This window comes from Balaenoptera ricei, chromosome 11 (assembly GCF_028023285.1).
Source record: "Balaenoptera ricei isolate mBalRic1 chromosome 11, mBalRic1.hap2, whole genome shotgun sequence".
Classification (NCBI taxonomy): domain Eukaryota; kingdom Metazoa; phylum Chordata; class Mammalia; order Artiodactyla; family Balaenopteridae; genus Balaenoptera; species Balaenoptera ricei.
Genome location: NC_082649.1, coordinates 93,332,063 through 93,349,645, shown reverse-complemented (window position 1 = coordinate 93,349,645; position 17,583 = coordinate 93,332,063). Strand labels below are relative to the sequence as shown.

Genomic DNA, 17,583 nt, shown 5'->3' with positions numbered 1-17,583 from the left:
CAGCAGACGAAGGAGCAAGATAAAAACCCATGAGACAAAACAAATGAAGAGGAAATAGGCAGTCTACCTGAAAAACAATTCAGAGTAATGACAGTAGAGATGATCCAAAATCTTGGAAATAGAATGGAGAAAATACAAGAAACATTTAACTAGGACCCAGAAGAACTCAAGAGCTAACAAACAATGATGAACAACACAATAAATGAAATTAAAAATTCTCTAGAAGGAATCAATAGCAGAATAACTGAGGCAGAAGAATGGATAAGTGACCTGGAAGATAAAATAGTGGAAATAACTACTGCAGAGCAGAATAAAGAAAAAACAATGAAAAGAATTGAGGACAGTCTCAGAGACTTCTGGGACAACATTCAATGCACCAACATTCGAATTATAGGGGTCCCAGAAGAAGAAGAGAAAAAGGGACTGAGAAAATATTTGAAGAGATTCAGGTCGAAAACTGCCCTAATATGGGAAAGAAAATAGTCAGTCAATCCCAGGAAGTGCAGAGAGTCCCATACAGGATAAATCCAAGGAGAAACACACCAAAATACATATTAATCAAACTATCAAAAATTAAATACAAAGAAAAAATATTAAAAGCAGCAAGGGAAAAGCAACAAATAACATAAAAGGGAATCTCCATAAGGTTAACAGCTGATCTTTCAGCAGAAACTCTGTAAGCCAGAAGGGAGTGGCAAGACATAAAGTGATGAAAGGGAAGAACCTACAACCAAGATTACTCTAACCAGCAAGGATCTCATTCAGATTTGAGTAAGAAATTAAAACCTTTATAGACAAGCAAAAGCTAAGATAATTCAGTACCACCAAGCCAGCTTTACAACAAATGCTAAAGGAAATTCTCTAGGCAGGAAACACAAGAGAAGGAAAAGACCTACAATAACAAACCCAAAACAATTCAGAAAATGGTAATAGGAATATACATATTGATAATTAGCTTAAATGTAAATGGATTAAAAGCTCCCACCAAAAGACACAGACTGGCTGAATGGATACAAAAACAAGACACGTATATATATTGTCTACAAGACACCCACTTCACACCTAGGGACACATACAGACTGCAAGTGAGTGGATGGAAAAAGATATTCCATGAAAATGGAAATCAAAAGAAAGCTGGAGTAGCAATTCTCATATCAGACAAAATAGACTTTAAAATAAAGGCTATCACAAGAGACAAAGAAAAACACTACATAATGATCAAAGGATCAATCCAAGAAGAAGAAACAACAATTGTAAATATTTATGCTCCAACATAGGAGCACCTGAATACATAAGGCAAATGCTATAAAAGGGGAAATCGACAGTAATACAATCATAGTAGGGGACATTAACACCCCAACTGCACCAATGGACAGATCATCCTAAATGAAAATAAATATGGAAACACAAGCTTTAAATGATATATTAAACAAGATGAACTTAATTGATATTTATAGGACATTTCATCCAAAAACAACAGAATACACTTTCTTCTCAAGTGCTCATGGAACATTCTCCAGGACAGATCGTATCTTGGGTCAGAAAATAAGCCTCAGTAAATTTAAGAAAATTGAAATTGTATCAAGTATCCTTTCTGACCACAATGCTATGAGACTAGATATCAATTACAGGAAAAAAATCTGTAAAAAATACAAACACATGGAGTCTAAACAATACACTACTTAATAACCAAGAGATCACTGAAGAAATCAAAGAGGAAATCAAAAGCTACCTAGAAACAAATGACAATGAAAACACGATGACCCAAAACCCATGGGATGCAGCAAAAGCAGCTCTAAGCGGAAAATTTATAGAAATACAATCCTACCTCAAGAAACAAGAAACATCTCAAATAAACAACCAAACCTTACACCTAAAGCAATTAGAGAAAGAAGAACAAAAAAACCCCAAAGTTAGCAGAAGGAACGAGATCATAAAATTCAGATCAGAAATAAATGAAAAAGAAGTGAAGGAAATGATAGCAAAGATCAATAAAACTAAAAGCTGGTTCTTTGAGAAGATAAACAAAATTGATAAACCATTAGCCAGACTCATCAAGACAAAAAGGGAGAAGACTCAAATCAATGAATTAGAAACAAAAAAGGAGAAGTAACAATTGACACTGCAGAAATACAAGGGATCATTAGAGATTACTACAAGCAACTGTATGCCAATAAAATGGACAATCTGGAAGAAATGGACAAATTCTTAGAAAAGCACAACCTTCTGAGACTGAACCAGGAAGAAATAGAAAACATAAAGAGACCAATCACAAGCACTGAAATTGAGAATGTGATTAAAAATCTTCCAACAAACAAAAGCCCAGGACCACATGGCTTCACAGGCAAATTCTATCAAACATTTAGAGAAGAGCTAACACCTATCCTTCTCAAACTTTTCCAAAATATAGCAGAGGGAGGAACACTCCCAAACTCATTCTATGAGGCCACCATCACTGCGATACCAAAACCAGACAAAGATGTCACAAAGAAAGAAAACTACAGGCCAATATCACTGATAAACATAGATGCAAAAATCCTCAACAAAATACTAGCAAACAGAATTCAACAACACATTAAAAGGATCATACATCATGATCAAGTGGGGTTTATCCCAGGAATGCAAGGATTCTTCAATATATGCAAACCAATCAATGTGATAAATCATATTAACAAATTGAAGGAGAAAAAACCATATGATCATCTCAATAGATGCAGAAAAAGCTTTTGACAAAATTCAACACCAATTTATGATAGAAACTCTCCAGACAGAAAGTGGGCATAGAGGGAACCTACCTCAACATAATAAAGGCCATATACGACAAGCCCACAGCAAACATCATTCTCAATGGTGAAAAACTGAAACCATTTCCTCTAAGATTGAAAACAAGACAAGGTTTTCCACTCTCACCACTACTATTCAACATAGCTTTGGAAGTTTTAGCCACAGCAATCAGAGAAGAAAAAGAAATAAAAGGAATCCAAATCAGAAAAGAAGTAAAGCTCTCACTATTTGCAGATGACATGATACTATACATAGAAAATCCTAAAGATGCTACCAGAAAGCTACTAGAGCTAATCAATGAATTTGGTAAAGTAGCAGGATACAAAATTAATGTACAGAAATCTCTTGCATTCCTATACACTAATGATGAAGAATCTGGAAGAGAAATTAAGGAAACACTCTCATTTACCATTGCAACAAAAAGAATAAAATACCTAGGAATAAACCTACCTAAGGAGAAAAAAGACCTGTATGCAGAAAACTATAAGACACTGATGAGAGAAATTAAAGATGATACAAACAGATGGAGAGATATATCATGTTCTTGGACTGGAATAATCAACATTGTGAAAATGACTATACCGCCCAAAGCAATCTACAGATTCAATGCAATCCCTATCAAACTACCAACGGCACTTTTCACAGAACTAGAACAAAAAAATTCACAATTTGCATAGAAACACAAAACACCCCGAATACTCAAAGCAACCTTGAGAAAGAAAAACGGAGCTGAAGGAATCAGGCTCCCTGAATTCAGACTATACTACAAAGCTACAGTAATCAACACAGTTTGGTACTGGCACAAAAACAGAAATAGAGATCAATGGAACAGGATAGAAAGCCCAGAGATAAACCCACGCACATATGGTCACCTTATCTTTGATAAAGGAGGCAAGCATATACAGTGGAGAAAAGACAGCCTCTTCAATAAGTGGTGCTGGGAAAATTGGACAGGTACATGTAAAAGTATGAAATTAGAACACTCCCTGACACCATACACAAAAATAAACTCAAAATGGATGAAAGACCTAAGTGTAAGGCCAGATACTATCAAACTCTTAGAGGAAAACATAGGCAGAACACTCTATGACATAAATCACAGCAAGATCCTTTTTGACCCAGCTCCTAGAGAAATGGAAATAAGAACACAAATAAACAAATGGGACCTAATGAAACTTAAAAGCTTTTGCACAGCAAAGGAAACCATAAACAAGACCAAAAGACAACCCTCAGAATGGGAGAAAATATTTGCAAATGAAGCAACTGACAAAGGATTAATCTCCAAGATTTACAAGCAGCTCATGCAGCTCAATAACAAAAAAACAAACAACCCAATCCAAAAACGGGCAGAAGACCTAAATAGACATTTCTCCAAAGAAGATATACAGATGGCCAACAGACACATGAAAGAATGCTCAACATCATTAATCATTAGAGAAATGCAAATCAAAACTACAATGAGGTATCATCTCACACCGGTCAGAATGGCCATCATCAAAAAATCTACAAACAATAAATGCTGGAGAGGGTGTGGAGAAAAGGGAACACTCTTGCACTGTTGGTGGGAATGTAAATCGATACAGCCACTATGGAAAACAGTATAGAGGTTCCTTAAAAAACTAAAAATAGAACTACCATACGACCCAGCAATCCCACTACTTGGTATATACCCTGAGAAAACCATAATTCAAAAAGAGTCATGTACCACAATGTTCACTGCAGCTCTATTTACAATAGACAGGACATGGAAGTAACCTAAGTGTCCATCGACAGAATAATGGATAAAGAAGATGTGGCACATATATACAACGGAATATTACTCAGCCATAAAAAGAAATGAAATCGAGTTATTTGTACTGAGTTGGATGGACCTAGAGACTGTCATACAGAGTGAAGTAAGTCAGAAGGAGAAAAATAAATACCATATGCTAACACATATCTATGGAATCTAAAGAAAAAAAAAAATGTTTCTGAAGAACCTAGGGTTAGGACAGGAATAAAGACGCAGAGGTAGAGAATGGACTTGAGGACATGGCGAGGGGGAAGGGCAAGCTGGGACGAAGTGATAGAGTGGCATGGACTTATATATACTACCAAATGTAAAATAGATAGCTAGTGGGAAGCAGCCACATAGCACAGGGAGATCACCTCGGTGCTTTGTGACCACCTAGAGGGGTGGGACAGGGAGGGTGGGAGGGAGACGCAAGAGGGAGGAGATATGGGGATATATGTATAGCTGATTCACTCCGTTATAAAGCAGAACTAACATACCATTGTAAAGCAATTATACTCAATAAAGATATTAAATAATAGTAATAATAATAAAAAAGAACTATATAGTATTTCATTCCTTTTTATAGCTGAGTCGTATCCCATTGTATCCCATGCGTGTGCACACACCGCATCTTTATCCATTCATCTCTCGATGGACATTAAGTTACTTCCAAGTCTTAGCTATTATAAATAGTGCTGCTATGAACATTGGGGTATATGCCATTTGCAGCAACACAGACGGACCTAGAGATCATCATACTAAGTGAAGTATGTCAGACAGAGAAAGACAAATATCATACAATATCACTTAGATGTTGAATGTAAAAAATGATACAAATGAACTTATTTACAAAACAGAAACAGATTTACAGACATAGAAAACAAAATTATGGTTACCAAAGGGGAAGGGGGAGAGGAGTAAATTAGGGGTTTGGTATTAGTAGATACAAACTACTATCTATAATACAGATAAACAACAAGGTCATACAGTATAGCACAGGGAACTATATTCAATATCTTGTAATAACCTATAATGTAAAAGAATATGAAAAAGAATATATATATGCATGTATATATATATATGTATGTATGTATTACTGAATCACTTTGCTGTACACCAGAAACACAACACTGTAAATCAACTATACTTCAGTTTAAAAAAAGACTAAATTTTTTTTTAAAAAGTACACTATAGTCATAAACAGTGACAGAAGGTATTTATTCAGCCCTATGTATTTAGTGGTGTTAAAGGAATGGTCTCAGGAATCATGTGGAACTGGTCTACATCTAAAGTCTACCTCTTACTAGGTATATGGCCTTGGGGTCAATGCTTAACTCCTCTAAATCTCAACATTGTAGCAATTATAGAACTTTACAGCAGAGGCTCTGAAGCCAGTCTGCCAGTAAAACTTTTACTCATTATCTGTGTGACTCTGGATAAGTGTCTTAACCTCTCAATGATTCCTCATTGGTAAAATGGAACTAGTATTAGCTACATTTTATGGGTTGTGATGATACTTAAATGAACTAATAGAGATAAAGACAAAGTTGTAATCAGTATAGAGTAAGAACGCAAATACACCTTAGTGTTACTGATATTAAAACAGGACATATCATGACCCGGACTTTTGACAGGGGTCCCCAAATTTCAAACAACAGAAAGAAATCCTTACATTTTAAACCTAGTTGCTGGACCACTTCTGAAAAACTTACAAATGATGAAGCGCCCCCCGCCCCCCAGAAAGGATCTGCAAATGTTGGCAAAATTGCTAAGAATGGCTTTTCTGCAGATTTCCTCATGGAGAGCTGTCATTTCAAGATGCATTCCCAGTCCAACCTAGGCCGAAACTAGGGGTAAATGGAGAGCTGATCGCATCTTAAGTCAAGTGACGGAGACTCACTAAGGTCTGATGCTCTAGACTCAGAGTCTGAGAGCCTGCATTCAAATCCCAATTCTATCACGTATTTGCTTTGTGACTAGGGACAAGTCCTTTACTTCTCTGAGGCTCAGGCGTACATCTATAGAACAGGTGTAACTGCTTTTGTTGGTGGTGTTGTTCTTCCCCTGATTATTCCTTGCTTACCTACAATACAACAGTTTACTAATCTATGACCCTTAAAAGTAAAGGAAATTAGAAGGAAGGAAAAGAAAGATGATGCTTCTTCCACTAGGCTGCATTACACTTGGCTCTCTCCCACAGCTGCAATGAGGAGAGTTTCCTCACCCTGCCTTAGCCCCTCAAGACATATTTAGCACTGTCATTTTCAGGGCAAAAAATGATGAGAGCTCAACCCACAAGATGCTGATAGCATGAAGCAAAACATATGCTGATGTGACTCATCTAAGTATCAAACCTCAGTAAACTCAGTGTGTTTATTTATAGCAGGAGGTGTTTAACACTCAGAGAGACAAGCCCCAAATCAGATTCTGAATTCAATTCAAGGAGCACGGGTGAAGGTATGAATGAGCTGCAGGATAATGTACTTGAAGATGAGAGTTTACTGAATTTGAGTGAAAGGAATCAGGGAGAGAACGCGAAAATAATTGGTATGAATAAAGCCAATCCTTTAAGAAAGATGCTAGCTAAATGAGACAGTGACAAAAAATTCTCTAAAGCCCTGGAGGCTATGGGAGAGAAAAACAGATTCTGCATTCAAGTCACATTAACATCACACCAGTGTGGCATGCTCACTGTGGCAAGCATACAGCAGTCTAGCTCGGTATGCGAATAAAAACAGGAGTGCACACAGCAGAAAAAGGGGCCTATTCTCTCTCTGAAGTAGGAAAATGCACAGGAAAGAAGACTTTCTGCTGAAAAAAAGTCTCCCCCTTCTCTGGCTAATGTCACCCTTCCCTGTGGTCTCTTCAAGGTCACAGGGCATTTTGAGATTCAGATCTCCAAGCAGAGCTGGGAAATTTGGGAATTATGGATTTAAGAACTCAATCAAAATAAAAATAGGAATAAAATTTTCATTCATTTATCTACCTAAGCAGGGCATTGAACAGGTAGTTGAGTATGTTCTACATAGCACGGTCTCTGCTGGGTGCTAAAGGAGAGAGCAAAAAGACCAGGATATAGTTACTGCCTTCAAGAACTGCACAAGCAGATGAGGGAGAGACATACAAACAATGTGGGTAAGCCTGACTTCTGTGCAAAGCCTTAAATTGACATTTGGGACATCCCTGAGTGTGCAGAGAGGAGGATGTGATGGAGAGGGATGGGTTTTGGAAGCTCCACTCAAATACACTGCCTGGAAAATAACAGGAAAAGAATGCTAGCTTTAAGATGAACAGGATCAAGAGACAGAGGTTAAATGCTAGAATCATACAAAAATAAATGCAAACAAAAATTACTCTATTATTATTATAATTATTCATGAAGAATCTAGCCACAATCGCCAAGTCCTTATTTGAGCTAATATTTGAAAACCCTATGATTATTTTTTAGAGATAATCCAAGAGAAGTAAAGAGAACTGTAAAACTGAAGAATAAACATCCTGAATCAGGCTCCCTGACTTCAGACTATATTACACAGCTACAGAAATCAAGACAGTATGGTACTGGCACAAAAACAGAAATATAGATCAATGGAACAGGATAGAAAGCCCAGAGATAAGACCATGCACATATGGTCACCTTATCTTTGATAAAGGAGGCAAGAATATACAATGGAGAAAAGACAGCCTCTTCAATCAGTGGTGCTGGGAAAACTGAACAGCCACATGTAAAAGAATGAAATTAGAACACTCCCTAACACCATACACAAAAATAAACTCAATATGGATTAAAGACCTAAATGTAAGGCCAGACACTATACAACTCTTAGAGGAAAACATAGGCAGAACACTCCATGACATAAATCACAGCAAGATCCTTTTTGACACCCCTCCTAGAGAAATGGAAATAAAAACAAAAAGAAACAAATGGGACCTAATGAAACTTAAAAGCTTTTGCACAGCAAAAGAAACCATAAACAAGACGAAAAGACAACCCTTAGAATGGGAGAAAATGCTTGCAAATGAAGCAACGGACAAAGGATTAATCTCCAAAATATACAAGCAGCTCATGCAGCTCAATATTAAAAAAACAAACAACGTAATCCAAAAATGGGCAAAAGACCTAAATAGACATTTCTCCAAAGAAGACATACAGATTGCCAACAAACAAATGAAAGGGTGTTCAACATCGCCAATCATTAGAGAAATGCAAATCAAAACTACAATGAGGTATCACCTCACACCAGTCAGAATGGCCATCATCAAAAAATCTACAAACAATAAATGCTGGAGAGGATGTGGAGAAAAGGGAACCCTCTTGCACCACTGTTGGGAATGTAAATTGATACAGCCACTGCGGAGAACAGTATGGAGGTTCCTTAAAAAACTAAAAATAGAACTACCATATGACCCAGCAATCCCACTACTGGGCATATACCCTGTGAAAACCATAATTCAAAAACAGTCATGTACCACAACGTTCACTGCAGCTCTATTTACAATAGCCAGGACACGGAAGCAACCTAAGTGTCCATCGACAGAATAATGGATAAAGAAGATGTGGCACATATATACAATGGAATATTAGCCATAAAAAGAAACAAAATTGAGTTATTTGTAGTGAGGTGGATGGACCCAGAAACTGTCATACAGAGTGAAGTAAGTCAGAAAGAGAAAAACAAACAAACACTGTATGCTAACACATATATATGGAATCTTAAAAAAAAAAAAAAGGTTCTGAAGAACCTAGGGGCAGGACAGGAATAAAGACGCAGACATAGAGAATGGACTTGAGGACATGGGGAGGGAGAAGGGTAAGCTGGGACAAAGTGAGAGAGTGGCATGGACATATATACACTACCAAATGTAAAATAGATTGCTAGTGGGAAGCAGCTGCATGGCACAGGGAGATCAGCTCGGTGCTTGTGTCCACCTAGAGGGCTGGGATAGGGAGGGTGGGAGGGAGATGCAAGAGGAAGGAGATATGGGGATGTATGTATATATATAGCTGATTCACTTTGTTAAAGAGCAGAAATTAACACAACATTGTAAAGCAATTATACTCCAATAAAGATGTTAAAAAAAGAAAAAAAAAAAAAAAGAATAAACCTCCTACTTAGCTATATAAAGAAAAAACTTCAGGCATCAAGACACTGATTTCTTCTGACAAAAAATAATCTTAAGATTTAAATATTATTTTTAAAGGATGGTTATTTAGATAAAATGTGTGTTATGTTCTGCAACCATATTATTTTACGCCTGAGCGTATTAGCATATATATGGATCCATTATAGAATTTGGTCACAACTCATATTTTTTAACTAAATTTAGTGTCTTTAAATCACATAGATTTCCAAGATACTTCGATTTTACTAATTAAACATGTCTTAGAAGTCAGAAGCTCTACCTGCCGCTTTTTTTAAATCTCAGTTTCCCATGTGCAGACAACCATAGCAAAGATTTTTAAAATGATACTCTTATAATGTCCTAATTTTACTTTTTTCCAGACTAATCAAAAACCACAAATGGCTGTTATATTCATACTTTCAAGTAGTAGCACCTGGATTTGATGGGACCCCTTGTTAGAGAGGATTCACAAGGATGCTCAGGTCTCCTCTGCCCAGCAAGGAGGCCGTCACCAAGCCCACAACACACACTGGGCTCCAGGGCACTGACGAAGGGGGGTTAACCAAGTTATGATCATGCTGCCTGCTCCACCCCATTGTTTCAAGAGAGTTGATGTCTGATCCTCTGACCTCTGAGCCGGGTAATCTGGCTTAACATTATCCTTTAGGATTATCGGATGGAAATACAAGTAACCTTAAGTGGACAGTCAATCGTTCTCAAGATGTCAAGCCAATCAGATTTTTTAACCTAGGGAGAGGATGAAAACGGGTGTAACGTTCAAGGCAGGAGGCAGAGAAAATTGTAATTACCTAGATGTAACAAGTTTTAAGCTTGCTCTTGTCAAAGGCAACAAATGCAGCACCAACTAGCAAAAAGTATAACTCTGATATTAGAAAAGCAAAGCAAAATAAACTAGCAAAAAAGCTGTTTATAACAGACTCACTGAAAAAGAGCAACAGGGCTGTAGGGCCATTAACCCATTTGTCTGTCCATGCACCCATCCACCCATCCAATATATACTAAGTGCTAGGCTTCAGGGCTGAAAAGATAACTGCAGATCCCATGCTTATATGGCTGGCATGGTCTAACAGATGAGATATGATGTAAAATCCCACCATGATTTTCCACTGAACATAAAAAACAAAAGATGAACTTACGTCAGACAACAAGGCCAAAGTGATCTGTTCTCTGTCAGCCTCTACGGTGTCCATTTCTACCACTTTCCCTCATTCATCAAACCCAGTGTCACTGCCCTTCTTTCTCTTCCTCCAGGATAATAACTGAGTCCCCTTTAGGGTTCCCCTTTTGACTGGAGAACTCTTCCCAATGACCTTCACAGGATGGGCAGCTCCTTATCATTCAGTTCTTGGCTTGGCCTCATCTGCTCAGAGGGGCCTTTCCTAACCAGAGAGCCTAATCTTGCCATGACCTCTCCTCCCAGGTTATGCTCCATTTTTATCCTGCTTCATTTTATCTTCATAGCCTTTTTCATTACCGAACATTATAATACACATTGCTTAAGTTTGTGCCTTTCTTGCTAGAACATAAGTTTCAAGAGGCAGTGGTTTTTATCCATTTTACTCACAGAGTATATTCACTTAATGGTACGCGATACAACATAGTCATTAGAAAAATACTTGATGGAAGAAAATAGCACACAAATATATATATAATTACAAGGCCATGAAGGAAAGATAAACGGTTCTACTGAGGTATAAAATAAGGTTATTAGAGCTATCCTGGAAGAGACTAAAGAGAGGTTTCTGAGGAAATGCTGTTCAAATTTAATCACACATGTTTGTCAGATAAATTATGTAAATCAATTTGGTCCTTCATTGCCTAAAACCTAGAAGGAAATAAGATAAACTACAAATGAATCAACTTATACATAAATTAAACTGGTTAGTGAAATTAAAACTGACTGCTTAACTAAATGAAGACAAAAACAACAACAACATGGAACCACACCCCAGGGTCACTACTTTTTGTCCCTTCTACAGATGAGCTGGTCTGGAAGGCTGGTCTCTAAGCAGAGGACAGGTCTTCCAAACAGGTCAGAGACCCAGCTTCGGTGAGTTGATTAGGTAAACACGTAAATGCATATTTAAAATTGAGCTCAGTGATATATGTCCAAAATTCCTTTGGGAATGACCTCAAAATGATATAAATACTCTCTTACTGAACTATTGTGATTTTTTAAAAATAAATTTATTTATTTTACTTATTTTTGGCTGCGTTGGGTCTTTGTTGCTGCACGCAGCCTTTCTCTAGTTGCGGTGACCACGGGCTACTCTTCGTTGCGGTGCGTGGGCTTCTCATTGCCGTGGCTTCTCTTGTTGTAGAGCATGGGCTCTAGGCACGCAGGCTTCAGTAGTTGTGGCTCGCGGGCTCCAGAACGCAGGCTCAGTAGTTGTGGCGCACAGGCTTAGTTGCTCCACGGCATGTGGGATCTTCCTGGACAAGGGCTCAAACGCGTGTCCCCTGCATTGGCAGGTGGATTCTTAACCACTGCGCCACCAGGGAAGCCCCAGAACTATTGTGATTTTTGATGATTTGTCTTCTTTGCTATAGAAGCCCAATACGAGTTTTAAAAGAGGCTGCAGACCCTTAAAAACTAATGCTGAGATGCTACTAGAAGGGCAGTCACCCTAGTGGTTTAATGAGAGAGAAAAACCACTGAAAGAGAAAAGGATGAGTGGGTAAGTGTGAGAAAAGAAGGGAAGGAAACTCAGTTGTCCTTCAAGAAACTCGAAGCCCTGCCTGACAAATGAGTCCATACCATTCATTTCTGCATCATTTACTACTTGGTGCTGCACAGGTCATCAGGAACCAGAAAGGAACCAACTCATCCACTATACTGAAGAGACACTTCTATCAAAAGAAACTCTTCCCTGAAATGTCTTCGTTTAAAACCATCCCTCTTGGGCTTCCCTGGTGGTGCAGTGGTTGAGAGTCTGCCTGCCAATGCAGGGGACACGGGTTCGAGCCCTGGTCTGGGAGGATCCCACATGCCGCGGAGCGACTAGGCCCGTGAGCCACAACTACTGAGCCTGCGCATCTGGAGCCTGTACTCCGCAACAAGAGAGGCCGCGATAGTGAGAGGCCCGTGCACCGCGATGAAGAGTGGCCCCCACTCGCCACAACTAGAGGAAGACCTCACACAGAAACGAAGACCCAACACAGCCAAAATATAAATAAATAAATAAATAAATAATTAAAGGTGCTAATAATTAAAAAAAAAAGACTTTAAAATGTATAAGTAACACAGCTGTCCACTGATAGATGAAAAAAGATAAGCAAAATGTGATATATACATACAATAAAATATTATTAAAAAAAAATTTAAAAAAAACAAAAAAATCATCCCTCTCTTAGAGAATTCTCTTAAGTAAATTACTTTTCCAAAAGTAAGCTCCTACTATCGTATAAATTACTTTTCCTAAGTATTTTATTAAAAAGAGTCAAAAGTGTTTCCTCCCCGCTAGGATATATTTCTTCAAAGTGCAGAAATCTAGTTGGGAATTAAACTTGGCAAAAAAGAAACAGGGGCACCCTCCTTAACCATTTCAAAAATCGTAATTTGGACTTCCCTGGTGCCGCAGTGGTTGAGAATCTGCCTGCCAATGCAGGGGACACGGGTTCGAGCCCTGGTCTGGGAAGATCCCACGTGCCGCGGAGCAGCTGGGCCCGTGAGCCACAATTACTGAGCCTGCGCGTCTGGAGCCTGTGCTCCGCAACAAGAGAGGCCGCCATAGTGAGAGGCCCGCGCACCGCGATGAAGAGTAGCCCCCGCTTGCCGCAACTAGAGAAAGCCCTCGCACAGAAACAAAGACCCAACAGAGCCGTAAATAAATAAATAAACAAATACTTAAAAAAAAAAATCGTAATTTAAGAATCTTATCAGTCACACTATGATGGTTAACTTTAGGTATCAATTTGACTGAGATAAGGCATGCCCAGAGAGCTGGTAAAACATTATTTCTGGGTGTGTCTGTGAAGGTGTTTGTGGAAGAGGTTAACATGTGAATTGGTAGACTGAGTAAAGAAAATCGCCCTCACCATTGTGGGCGAACTTCATCCATTCCATAGAGGGCCTGGATAAAACAAAAAGGCAGAACAAGGAGGAATTCACCCCTCTCGGTTCCTGCCTGCCTTCCTGCTTGAGTGGGGTCATTTCATCTCATCTCCTCCAGCCCTTGGACTGAGATTTAAACCATTAGATGCTCTGGTCCTCAGGCCTTCCAACTTGAATTGAATCATACCACTGGCTTTGCTGGGTCTCCAGTTTCCAGAGAGCAGCATGTGGGACTTCTCAGCCTTCAAAATCAATCTCTCTCTCTTTCTGTATGTGCGTGTATGTATGTATGTTTATGTATGTATGTATGTGTGTGTATATATTTATATTTCCTACAGGCTCTGTTTCTCCTAATACACACACCTAGAAATAAGCTTCTGAATCTTACCTATCACCGAAATAGGAGTAGTGGATAAATCACTATTTAAATGGCACTATTTAAACTACCCAATTAGTTTAAGGTCCATGTAATAGAATAAAACTAACCAAGCTGGATATTACCAAGGTCCAAAATTACACTGCATTTCCTTTTTTGGCTTAATTCACAAAGCTTCTAAGATAAACTATATACGTTGGGGGCAGGTCAATCACAAGTTTATGGTAATTCAATATTTAAGAGATATGAGATAAAAGAAATAATTAGAGAGAACAAACAAAAAAGTGTTGGAATTATGCTTCTGTTCAAAAAATGTCTTGAAATTCAGCAAGATGCTTTGTAGATAGTAAGGTAATCCTCAATATTAGCTAAGAGCTGGGTTTCCTTCATCTTATACTTAGAAACAATCCATTTTATCTCTTGGGTTATATCTGCTTAAATCTTTATGGTCCGTAAGCTACTGTGTATTTTTTTTTTTGGATAGGGTTTTGCAGTTCCAGATGATTGTAGAAAGGCAACAACATGATGAATTCCATTCTGGAAATTGAGTTAGATTTAACAAAAGTATAACAGAGACAGAAGGCAAAAATAATGATAATAATAATAATCAAAAAAATGACACAGGACCTTTACACTTTCACAAGATTGCAGAAAGATCTGACTTAAATATATACTCAATTTTTATCTTGTCAAACTTACTCCAACATGAAATTTCCTTGTAAATAGATTTTTCTTTTCATGCATAGGCAAATTACCTAATATTTCTTTAGAAGGCATATTAAGTACTAGTACATAGCACATTAGTCATTGGAAAGAGGAAGCAAGCTAGAGATGAGAAGGGAAAGTACTGTACTGGTAAGAGCCAGTTCTACATAAAGGTTAATCAGAAATGAAAATGAGGCCTTATGTAAAGAGCATGTTTTCATAGTTTTCTATTTGTATAAAAATTCACTTTACATAAAGCTTTTCTTTAAACTGAGACCCACCTGTTTTGTATATTGCATGCTTGATGACAATTTCTCAATGGCTCTACTGTGCCCTGCTGCTGTCCCGTACTGCCAGGGCCCCTGCACAAAATATAATGCGGAAGCTCTGGAGATAAGCCTTCCCAACTCCTTTCCTATAGGCAATTACTAGCAATTAGTCATGCTGCAGAGCTAAATAACTCTCTCTGCACCTGCAAAAACGATGTTTGAATGCCATAGCTGAATCCACTGCAGGACTCAAAATTAAATTTAAACTGAAAATCTAGCCTGCTAGATTTATTACCTGCTACTTATTTATTACCTGCTACTCTCAGGAATAGGATATGAGGAAGAAGAGGCCTCCAAAGGTAATATTTTATCTTCAGTTTGTTAGAATACTTCCCCAGGAATAAGAGGGTCTTTTAAGGACAGATAATATACAGAAATATAGTTGTATTTCTCTTGGGCCCTATTGTAAGCAACGTTAATTCAATCAGATCACACAGATTTGGGAGGCTTAAGTAAGACACCTTTCCTTCCTTGAAAAAGTTACTTTTGAATCACATATATTAATACCTGCTTATTAATGGATATCATATTCTACTCATCTCAATAAAGGGCTTCTTGGGGGCCTCCCTTGAATTTATTCAAAGGCCTCACTTATTTACTTATTAAATTATTGAATGCAAAATATAGCAACTAATTTTGACCTCAATAGTAATATTTTATAAATGAACTGAAGACCATACAAGTGAATGGTGCCTGGAATACACAGTAGACACACTGTATCATTAGGCACCAGTTCCAATCCTGAATCAATCTTTAATCAAGTACAGGGTTTTGAACTAGTTATCACTTAACTGTCTTCTATACCTGTTGAGTGGAAAAATGAATTAAAAGAAAAGATTTCACAATGTTTGGCTTTGTAACACACAGACATCCAATTATTCAAAAAGACACACACTCTATTCTCAAATACACATATACACACATCAATTGGTCCCTTTAGCATAACTGGCTCTGACTTACTTGGACATGTTAAAAGTGAACTCAGGAGCTGCAGTTCTTGAGAACTATGGGTGATTCACAAATGATCTGCTCACAGTATTTAACAAACTTGTATCTAATTAAACAACGGCACACAAAAACATAAAATCTCATGCACTGGAATTTGAAGATATACAAGGCATTTTCAAGTACCATTAGTTACTGGATCTGAGGTCTGTGTGACTTAATTCTTCAGCAAGTACGTTTGCCAACAGGAAACTGAAAAATGAGCTGGACAATCAACAAATACGACAAGGCCAACCAAGTATGTCTCCGCAAAAAAAGAAAACTGCTTTTCTGGGTTGGAAAAGTTCTGTGCACTCCTCTTAGGTTTGGTTTATTAATGTCATTTATTTATTGCTAGAGGCTTTTGCTAACGCTAGTTTTGACCCTACTGAAAGGCTAAAACTAAAAAAAAAAATTACTTCTAAATTATTTTTTTCAAAAGGAACCACTTTTAAAATAGTCAGGCTGTTGTGCTGAAGAGCAGGTGAACCTGAGGGTCTCAGTGCCTGCCTCAGAGTTGAGTGCCTGAGGCACTGGCAATGGAGCCTCACAACCAGGCCCCCTGAGATGTGCGGTGCTTCTGTACGTGTCCCTGTTTTATTGTTCTTCTCTTCTGCATAACCCCATCCACTCCTCATTAGCTCTCCAATTCAAACTTGTCATCTTCCTCTGTTTTAGAATGTCACACACACACACACACACACACACACACACACACACACACACTGTCCAAAACTTTCAAGAAAAGTCAGATGACTACAATTCAAGTTAAGGCAGCACCTATCTCCTCCAAAGTTCTTCCTATGATGCTTAACGTTTATCATCTCTCACAAGAGAAAATTTAAGTGAGAATAGCACCCAAATTTTTTTTTAATCATTTCATTATAATACTAAGTAATGAACACAGTAAACCAGAAACGTGCTGGTTTGCCATATTCAATAAAGCAGTGATTCTCAAGCTTCAGTGTGCATCAGGATGACCTGGAGTGTCTGTGAGAACAACTGGACTGGTCCCTTCCCCAGTTTCCCATTCGGTAGGTCTAGGGTGGGGTCTGGGGAGCTGCATTTCTCACAAGTTATCAGATGGTGAGGATGCCGCTGGTCTGGGGCTCATGCTTGGAGAACCACTGCACTGAAGTTCTAATGCTCTAATGCAGTAATTCTCTTGCTTTGTTTCAACTTCTCAGGAACAGGAGGCACTGCAAATTCCCACCCTACTGCCAGAGATTTTTTTTAAGTAAGTCTTAAGTTTCTGCAATTTTAACAAACATCTCAGGTAATTCTAGGGATGGTGGTCTAGGAATAGAGAGATCAGTGCCACAGTCTACTCTGGACTGTTGTGGTTCACACTTGCTGTCTCAGTGCCCCATCTAGGCAGCCCCATCTACTTTCCCTCTAAAAAGTGGAATTGAAGATTCAGTATATGCTTATC

The 17,583-nt window shown here is 38.2% G+C and overlaps 1 protein-coding gene across 4 annotated transcripts in view; it reads right to left on the bottom strand.

Annotated features, from left to right (window-relative positions):
* CNTN4 (contactin 4) overlaps window positions 1–17,583 on the bottom strand; it is a 957,860-nt gene that overhangs the window by 597,999 nt on the left and 342,278 nt on the right. The window contains exon 4 of one of the 4 annotated variants that reach the window (XM_059937718.1): window positions 15,120–15,200. The exons of the other annotated variants lie outside the window; for them this stretch is intronic. The gene's annotated coding sequence lies outside the window, so the exon portion shown is untranslated. The remainder of the gene's footprint in view (window positions 1–15,119; window positions 15,201–17,583) is intronic. 4 annotated transcript variants of the gene reach the window in all.